This window comes from Oreochromis aureus, linkage group 10, assembly GCF_013358895.1.
Source record: "Oreochromis aureus strain Israel breed Guangdong linkage group 10, ZZ_aureus, whole genome shotgun sequence".
Taxonomy (NCBI): domain Eukaryota; kingdom Metazoa; phylum Chordata; class Actinopteri; order Cichliformes; family Cichlidae; genus Oreochromis; species Oreochromis aureus.
This window is the reverse complement of record NC_052951.1, coordinates 26449057-26457254: the sequence shown is the minus strand read 5'-3', so window position 1 is coordinate 26457254 and position 8198 is coordinate 26449057. Positions and strand designations below refer to the sequence as shown.

General features: G+C 40.9%; 1 protein-coding gene and 1 long non-coding RNA gene across 2 annotated transcripts in view; one reads left to right on the top strand and one right to left on the bottom strand.

Moving 5' to 3' along the window:
* On the bottom strand, window positions 1–6604 carry LOC120442243. Its single transcript, XR_005614579.1, has 3 exons — window positions 6371–6604; window positions 5837–5994; window positions 1–116 (listed from the first exon to the last, which is right to left on the bottom strand). It is a non-coding gene; the product is annotated as an uncharacterized LOC120442243 (long non-coding RNA).
* The window catches only part of zbtb16a (zinc finger and BTB domain containing 16a), a 143750-nt gene continuing 141513 nt past the window's right edge, over window positions 5962–8198 (top strand). Inside the window, exon 1 of the mRNA XM_031747627.2 lies at window positions 5962–6111. The gene's annotated coding sequence lies outside the window, so the exon portion shown is untranslated. The remainder of the gene's footprint in view (window positions 6112–8198) is intronic.

Below are 8198 nucleotides of genomic sequence, written 5' to 3'. Positions count from 1 at the left end.
CCAAACAAGTCCTGTGTGTGGGGCTGCCATTCTTTTGCCATTCAAGACAAGAGACGTATTGATCCGGGGGATTCTCTTAAGCGCTGTAGTTTGTCCTCTGAGGGTGCAGCTGAAGGCTTGGAATGGAGAAGTAAACAGGCACTTGGTAAATAAAACACCTAGGTCAACATAGCCATTTCACCCATTAACCTGTAGCAGGTTCGACCATTCTGTCTGTGGAAGTGGACAAACCTGTAACTTGGTAAATAGAGAATAGCTGGTCATTCAGGGGTCAGAAAATGAAGTGCACTCATTTTGGACGAGTGAACTACTTTAGATTCATGCTTTTCACTTTTGCTCTAATTTGCTTACATTTGTTTTTTCTGTTCTAACAGTTACTTTCCTTGGATTTTGTGATTTATGAAAAAAAAAAGTTATTTTGGTTATAGAAATGTTGTCATTGTTAAATTAGTATAAATGCTTGAACTACAGTCTGCAGGAGATTGTGTATCTGTGGGATCAAACTAAAATCCACACTGAAAGATTTCTGGCTTTGCCCATAAGCACATGGTGACCAAAAAAAGCACCTCCTGACCAAATCCAGCAAGGCCAGAGGTGAGGGTCAGGGGTCAGAGAGGTGTGGCCTCAGTGCTGGAGACGCCCCCAGGTTTACACAAGTGTAAAAAGAGTCCATTCAGTTTGGCTGCATGGGCAGAGTTTCACAAAGGTCCACTGTGTGGGGCCTATACACACACCCCCCACCCACAGACACTCATACACAGGCGCACACACACATCACCTCCAAGCGCCGTGGCTACACAGGATATAGACAATGGGGGGTTTCTGGTCAGCAGAGCCTCAAAGATCTTAACCTGAAATATTTTCCTTCGTGACAGAACCATTAACCAGGTTTTCCTGTCACCTCTGTTTATGCTTGAGAATTTACTCTGAATCGAAGCTTAAAACCTCGTGTTCGTTAGAAGGTAGGAGAGTAAATAACTACTAAGAAACTGTAAAATTGACACAGTACAGCTAAAGTTTAAATAATGCAGTCATAAAAAAAATAACAATTTGGCTGAGCAAATACACGCCGAAGATCACCAAACATTATTACGTTAGGTTATTCTGACAGTCAGCGTGCGTTATAATATGACACCAAAATGTTCAAATGACTACCAACTTACCCTGAAAATAACTTTTGACCTTATATCTGTTTGGGGGTCTAAAAAGCTGATTTGGTGAGACCTAACCAAACACTAATACTGAAGACGAAGGCCTTGAAAAATGGGTCACACAGCTTAATTTTGATATGAGTTTAATAAGCTGTAGGTTTTAGGAAATGCTGTCCAGATAGCAGTAAAAATGCTGTTTACTTTCAGTAGTTTAATAACACGGATATGATGTCTTGGTGGGTATTTACACGAGCACAACAGTTTAAGTGTGATTGACCTGAAATTAATTTCACAATCTGTGGTCATGGTAATGAGGCAAAATAATGCCATGTTTCCCAGCAACAACATGGCTCTATTATTTTTTAATATAAAATATATAAACATAATATTTCATTTATTTTGGGGAACGGCAAAGCTCTGTGGAACAGACAAATTAAAAAATATCAGACTTTGACCGCCGACTTCAGCTCTCGTCCTGTGGTTTGTAAGGACGTCTTTCTCTTAATAAACTGCACGTGCCCAGTCTGACTTGTTTTTCCTGAATCTGTGACATATTTTGTTTTTAATTTGGATCTAATTGCTCTAATTATTTTCAATATTATGGACCTGATCACATTCCTGAGTATGGTTTTGAACAAGAAAACTGATAATTAGCCAATCAGATTCAGGAGGACTTTAATCATCCCCAGAGGGAAACTGCAGTTGCCTAAGATTGTGAAGTTGTAAAATTTAGTAATAAGTTTTAATAATTGAAAATGAATGTAAAAAAAATACAATTTAATTCGGCAGCAAGAGGATGAAATGTGTGGATGGCCACAGGAGGTTCAGGGAAGTGTTTAGTCGTTATAACTCTGGGGGTGAACACACTTCTCCGGCTGGCCAGAACAGCGTGCGACGGGTGGGAGAGGTTGTCCATGATGGAGAGGACTTTTGACATCTTTCTCTGTGCAGACTGGAGATTGTCCAGCTCCACCCCAGTGACTGACCCAGCCTTCCTGAAATGTTTTGGTTTCGTCCGTCATCAGGCTTTTGTCCAAGCAGACTACAGTGTAGGAAACGGACACCACAAACTCACAGGAGATCTGCAGCATGGTGCCACTTAAAATGAAAGTGTGGAGCCTTCACAGAAAAACAATCTTAGCCTTAGCGTACTGAAAAAACGAGTAATACTGCTTGTATGTGTTATTTTATTTCCATTTGTCTGTTTTTGTTGTTTTAACTTTTCTCATTTTATTTCACTGTGCTCTGTAAATCTCTCTGTAAATGTGTATATATGCAAAAATTATTACTCTTACTCATGATTATATTAATCCTGGATCTCCTCGTCTCCTTTATTTGCTGATGTTGAGTTGCACCATCCTTTGATATTTCCAAAAAGCATACCATGTATGTATATTAGCTGTGCACATGCATTTATTTTTATTGAAAAGCACTAAATAAGGATTTTCATTATTACTGATCACCTTCTTTTACCAAAGCAAACAACGGTAGAGTGAGCTGCAGTATATATCTGGATTGCAATGGAAACCTGTGCAGCCCAGATAACCTGCCACTGAATCACACCGGAGCCCCTATTAACTCAGTGACATTTAATGATCCCATTCGGAACCAAAACTTCCTCCAGGCAGCCCATCTTTTTTCTAACTCTTGGTATTTTTTTTTAAAGTGTAGTGATGATCTGGTTTTTATAATTTAGCCCACATCTTCCTTCCCCTCAGTAAAATGGTGGATTATTGCCAGATTAAGGGAGTGCCTTTTTCTTTATCCCTGGGTAAGCCTGCACAGCACGCAGCTCAGAGGTAATGAAGCACTCTGTGATCCGTGCCCGGATGAATCTAAAAATTCCCAGAGCACCACTGTATTTTAAAGGAAATGAGATTTCCCTGAAAGCCTCCAAACCTATGCTTCCCATTTTGAAAAGGCTATAAACTGCGGGACTGCTTACAACCTGGTGCAAGAACCCCGACTTGTTGCTGTTTTTAAAATCATTTCAATAAGCACGAAGAGGAAGTTTGACATTGTAACAAATACTGCCGAGGACGTGTTTGCTTTCTTTGCCTGAGAAAATGATAGCGATTACTAATTCCAATTGAGTCCGCTTATTTTTCAGTCTGACATTTAAATCTACGATTGCCGTGACCTTTACTGACCACCTGTTCAGTCGCTACTAAAAGATTTCTGACAGGCGGTTTATTAAAGCATCCTGGTGTTTTTACAGTCCAGGGGCTGATCCGTGAGGGCGACTGTCACAGGTACTGAGTCATTTATGTGAGTAGGAAACAAAAACTGAAATTAGAACAAAAAAAAATCTGGTTGAGCAACACAAAGCAAAAGTCATCAGCTGTTTGGGAGTTTGAACAGGAATAAAGTTTCTATGTTACCCAAGACTGTCATGCAGAACTGAAATGCTCATCTGTTGCTGGTGGCTCTGAATGACAGTCCAAAGACATTTTAGTCAAATCTATCATCTATTAAAAAAAACTAAAGAACACTCTTGATCAGTTTTTATGCCTTGGCTATGAGGCATCTTTTGTCATTTTTGTAAATATTAATGATTATCTTTTTCTTTCCTCTGGAAACCACAAGGCTGCTGTCAGACACTGACTGATAGAGGATGCCGAGTGATCTGTTGCAGACACTGAGGGACCCCGGTCTCCCCGAGAAAGTCTACTCTGACCTGACTCGTCCATTGCTTCAGTTTTATCAGCTTCAGTCAGTTGAGTGTTGATGTGAGCCTGAGGTGCGAAGGTGACCAAACTCATCACGCTGGACGATTTGGCCCTCCCAGCTTTTTTGGCCTTACAGCCGTTGTGTTGTAAATGGTTCTTCTTTAAACTGCACCACTTTGCAAAGGTTCGGTTTAGTAGGATTTTAAACTGACGGACTGTTACTGGTAAAAATATTCCATTCTACCTCAAACAATATGCATTCCTTAACCACTGAACAAATATATATAAATTTCAACTCATTTAACCCCAAAGCCATTATATTTATGCACTTTGTTAACAGAATAGCTGATAATAAATGTTTGTCATTCAAAATAACAGTTACAGTTATTTTGGAATCACACAGATTACATATGTCTGCATAGAATTATGTGCCATGATGGTGAAATATTTCATTTGTTGCTTGTAATCTTTAACCCTCTTAAAGCAGTAGATAAAAAGTTTGCTAAAGTTTTTAACAATAAAAGAGAAAACAAAACAAGGGCTGGGGAACATAAATGTTTGCACAAATGGATAACTTGGATAAGGATTTATGTACACATCATGTCCATTCTCTCAACTTCCTTCTGAGTTACGGGCAATTTTTATTTGTGACTTTAGGAAAGTAAGAGCTCTCAAGAAGCACTTAAAGGCAACGTAACAGCAACAATGAAAATATACTGACATAAAACCGAGGGTAAAGGATCGCCACTAGACGGTGATCATCATTAGGGCAAAACCATCTATCAAATTTATATCGAGAAAAGAGCCAAATTATGCTTTTACAATAGAGAGTTTTATCAAGCCAAACAATTATGAGGTGAGCTGCACACTGCATCGCTTGTTATAGGTCAATGGAAAAAAAGAGGAGGATAAAAACAATCCAGGGCTGGTAATGCACTACAAAACCATTTGGCTGAAAGTCATTCACTGCACTGATCATTTAGGATGGATTTTTATAAAACAAGAAATTAGCTGGCCCACAGCTGCATGCGTAGCTTTGTTTCTCCAGTGGTTTCCTTCCTTCCTGTTGTCAGTATTTTAAAACAAGAGGGGATCTAAGACTCAAGTGTATGAAAATTACTTCTATAAAATCACTGAAATCAGATGCAGATCTTGGATATATTTAATCACACTGAATTGTGAGCACATTCAGAGTTTTGTTGACAGTGACTGACACTTCCATGTCTATTAACCCTTTTTTTCCTCTTCAACATAACATTTGAACCATGTTGTGGTTAAATGTATTAAACTCTGGTTTAGGTATACCCATTTTTCAGACAGTCATTTACTTTGGATGGTTATAAACTTTATTCTAGCCATTACACAGTTAAATCGTGAGTATTATAATTCTGCACGGACCTAAAAATCTCCCCAGTTTCTTGAATATTCCACTATAAAATTTGTTAATGACAACAATAGTGGTGTAGTGGTTTGAATTCAGGATTAAAAAAAATAACAATTTAAAGAGTAGTTTGTAAAATGATAGAAGTGGGAGGATAGGATAGGAAGCTGGAAGCACTAATATCACAGAATATTGATGTGAAACTACATCATTGCCAGGAACACAAATAATGAAATTATAATGTGTTTTGCTTTCTGATTGTAGGTCATCAAGTCACGGAACACGATGTTACTTTTTAAGAAGATAGAAATAAAGCCTTTGCTTGAATCATTTCTTCGTTTGTTTGGGGGTTTTTTTTGGGGGGGGGGTACACTAATTGTGTGCCAGACAGCACAGCTACACAGCTTCATCGCTCCTTTGCACTAACCCCACAGTCATACCTGTCCCTCTGCTACACCAATTTTTGAACCGATATGAATGGAGTGAAAATATTAGAGGGGGGGTTTTAGGAGCCCCTCTTCTTGAGTTTCCCTCCTGTAACGCCGAACCCATAGGTCAGCTCCTGGCTCGAGTTAGAGAACAACCGCAGGCTGTGTGTGCGTTCAGGAAGCTGGAGAGAGGGCAGTGTCGCTCACCTTTCACTGCCATACTGTAACACAGGCGTTTGACATGAGACAGCCCCCTAGGTGTCTCACTTTCTCAGTGTTTGTATGGACTGGATCGCAGCGCCGGCTGCCCGCCTGCCTGCTGCTCGTCTGACTGGCTGCGTTGACGTCAGCGCCGTGTTGATTTGCTAAGGCGAGAGAAGAAAGGACTTAGTGCATGTTCTGAAAGCGGGTACTGCGAACTGCCTTACTATGCTGTAGCCCCAATCCCCCTGCACTATCCGGAATCAAAACGTGCAACTTAGGTGAGTACCAATCCGGGCTAAATGCAGCTGCAGTTTCCCGGCGACAAGTGCCAGACCCGCTACTCTGCATGTGTCTACCACTGTTTTCTTCGCGTACTTTCATTCACCATATGGATGTTTTGATGTGTTTATAGTGCTGAGGATCGGCTTTTTTAATGCGTGTCCCCGTTCAACCTCACGCTGAAGTTGACTGCAAACGCGACTTTGGCATGCGAGTTGGACTTGCGCACCGGAGTTCTGGATGAAAACAAGTGTTTACCTGATTGCGCTGCAAGGTGTTGAAGTTTGCATTAACGCACTGTAGCTCAGTGTAGAGATGTTAAGGTTGACGTAACCCCCCCTTCTTCTTCTCGGGCTCGTTAGTATTCTGGAGATCGCAGTCAGAGGACGTGAGGTCTGGCTGTTTCACGGGGAGCCAGACAACATATGACGCCTCGCTGCGTGTGACTTTGAAATCGCGTTAGCTTGTTTTGGTGGAAATTTTGCCCATATTTTTTTTTTTTTTAAGACGGCGACACTCATGCTTGTCCTTGTGTCTCCAGACGCACCAGCGTGGCTTATTTAGCCGTGATGACATCATGATGGGGGACTGGAGACACTGGTTTTTACACACGAAACAACCGTAAATCCAGTCACTGTACAGGCGCACTGCAATTGATTGACAGCCAGCTAAATGTTTGATTGGTTATCAATAATCGGCTCGCCGTAGCACGCGCAGCACACTGTGAGGTGGGGGAACTGGTAACAGATGCGATGGCAAATTGATTTGTTATCGAGTGTGTCTGATCTCTCTCTTCCCCTTTCACTCTTTTTTCCTCTTTATCCCTTAGGCAGCTTTCCCGAGACCAAACCCCCCTTCTTTCTCCTTCACTGTAACAAGGTAGCGCTACAGTGTTCATCCTGCCTCAAAGTCCACCTGTGCGTTGATCAAATGAGAGCTGGCTCAAATCGGAGACCCTTGCCTGCCGTCTGTGTCGCGTGTACTTTTTTAGCAGGCACCGGTGTCTGTTTGCCCCCCTCCCCGTACCATTTTGATCTCTCCGCGTTTGTGTCTGTCAGTGTGGCTCATGGTCTGGAATATTGAACGCTGTTTATTCTTGTTGTGGCTGGCTCGTCAAGGCGCGCTATGGCAGACAACTCGTGATCAGATTGATTATGCTGCCTCTCTGTGAAGTCGGCGTGATGTGGTTATTGTCAGCGGTCCATATCGTTCTCCGGGGAGGAAATCTCTCCAGGCTTAATGTACTTAATGTAGTACGTGATGTTTTGCGTAACGCATAATGTTGTGTATAATTTGTCTGGTGCGTCTGGCTAAAATTAACGCCGTCTAGACGCACGCAGCCTTTTTCCTTTATTAATAGAAAACAGACAAAGTCCCCAGACAGCAACTTTACATCCCAGTGAAGCCACAGTTTAGTTGATAACCCACAGAGTGCAACAAGCATTGATCATTTACGGGGCCATAAATCGGCGCTATTGGCATACCTGCAATAAAGATAATGTCGGGTTTTAGGCATGATCTCTGTTTACTGAGAGGCTAATTTCAGTTAGAGGAGAACCTGTGGTTTTATCATTACCTACATTCTACATCGATTTTTGTCAAGGTACGGAAAAGACAAACCGCCCAGTGCCCCAAAAGCCGGGAGAATTATTTTCCGTGACTCTCAGCACTAACAATAGGTGCAGCATCATTTACCCCCTGAATATTCAGATTCAGTGTGTTTAGATCATCTTATTTATATATTATAGAAGGTTTGGCAAGAAAAGGAAACCTTATCGTTTTTTCAAGGTTTATTTTTCCTTTTCAGATGATGTTTCTTCTTTCTTCCTTTTCTTTCTTTCTTTCTTTCTTTCTTTTTTCTTTTCTTTTTTTTTACAGGTGTGAAGGAAGGGAAAGAGCTGCCCAAGTTGTCTTTTTATTCCCTGTTTCATAATCTTTAAAAATGAATTTGAAGATTATTATTAATAAAAACAATAATAATATTACAAATTTAGACAGCGTGTCACTTCTCACCAGACTTCATCTGACACACTTTGTCATTTGTCATAAGCCTGACGTATTCACTCTTCAGAGAACCTAAAAATTT